Source organism: Molossus molossus, unplaced genomic scaffold (genome assembly GCF_014108415.1).
Source record: "Molossus molossus isolate mMolMol1 unplaced genomic scaffold, mMolMol1.p scaffold_m16_p_7, whole genome shotgun sequence".
NCBI lineage: Eukaryota > Metazoa > Chordata > Mammalia > Chiroptera > Molossidae > Molossus > Molossus molossus.
In genome coordinates, this window is record NW_023425401.1 from 73,375,707 (window position 1) to 73,377,027 (window position 1,321).

At 36.0% G+C, this 1,321-nt stretch overlaps 1 pseudogene; it reads right to left on the reverse strand.

Moving 5' to 3' along the window:
• Positions 1-374: 374 nt before the first annotated feature.
• On the reverse strand, positions 375-711 carry LOC118620251 (annotated as a pseudogene).
• Positions 712-1,321: the final 610 nt, after the last annotated feature.

Below are 1,321 nucleotides of genomic sequence, written 5' to 3' on the forward strand. Positions count from 1 at the left end.
TCCAGAAGATTTTTATATATTTTGGTGCTCCTATACTGGGTGCATATATGTTCACCAAGATTATATCTTCCTGTTGGATAAATCCTTTCAATATTATGTAGTGGCCTTTTTTGTCTCTAGTTATGGCCTTCATTTTGAAATCTATTTTATCAGATATGAGTATTGCTATCCCAGCTTTTTTCCTTTCCATTTGCTTAGAAAATTTTGTTCCATTTCTTCACCTTCAACCTATGTGTCTTTTGTTGTGAGGTGATCTCTTGTAAACAACATATATATGAGTCATGCTTTCTTTTTCTTTTCTTTTTTTATAAAGTACTATTTCCATTTATTTTTTTTCCAGAAAACTTTTCTTCAGTCATTAAGAACTTAGCTTCTTACATGGGCTTTGGTGGAGGTCATGTGGTAGCACCCACAGGTTTAAACCAGGGTGGGGGTGTTTGGTCCTTCCGGGCTTCACAAGAACTATTCCTTGCTGTGAATGGCACAGCTCACACAGTAATGTAGTTTCACATACAGTTTGGGAGCATATGTGTCAAAGACACTTGCTTCAAAAATGTCCCTAATGGCTGTGGCCTCTACTATGTTTCGAATGACAAACTTCTTAATGGCCTTGTCCTTGGGCACACATTGGGCACAGTTGGTGCAACAAATAGGCTGCACATGTCCGCGGCCCTTTTTGGCACTACTGTTGTTCCTTCTTTTCTTGGTCATCTTGGAAGCAAGGACCTGAGAGCGAGTGATGCTTTCTTATCCAATTAGCTACTTTGTTACTTTTTATTGGAGCATTCAATCTATTTACATTTAAGGTGATTATTGATATGTATTTATTTATTGCCATTTTTGTTTAGTGTGGTTATATTTTTCTTTCTATTTCTTCTGTTTATTACAGCAGTTGTTTTAACATTTTTTTCAGTGTTGGTTTGGTGCTAATATATTCCCTTAGACTTTTTGTCTCTGAGAAGCCCTTTATTTGACCTATTTTGAATGATAGCCTTCCTGGATAAAATAGTCTTGGATTCAGATCCTTGTTTTTTTTATTACCTTGACTACTTTATGCCATTCCTTTCTGGCCCATCATGTTTCTGTTGAGAAGTCAGCTGATAGCTTTATGTGGGTTCCTTTGTAGGTAATCAATTTCTTATCTCTTGCAACCTTTAGAATTCTCTTTTTGTGTTTGATTTTGGCATTTTAATTATGATGTGTTTTGGTGTGTGCTTGTTTAGGTTCTTTTTACTTGGGGCTCTCTCTGCTTCTTGAACTTGAATGCCTTTTTCCTTCACCAAGTTAGGGAAGTTTTCTGTCACTATTTCTTCAAATATAT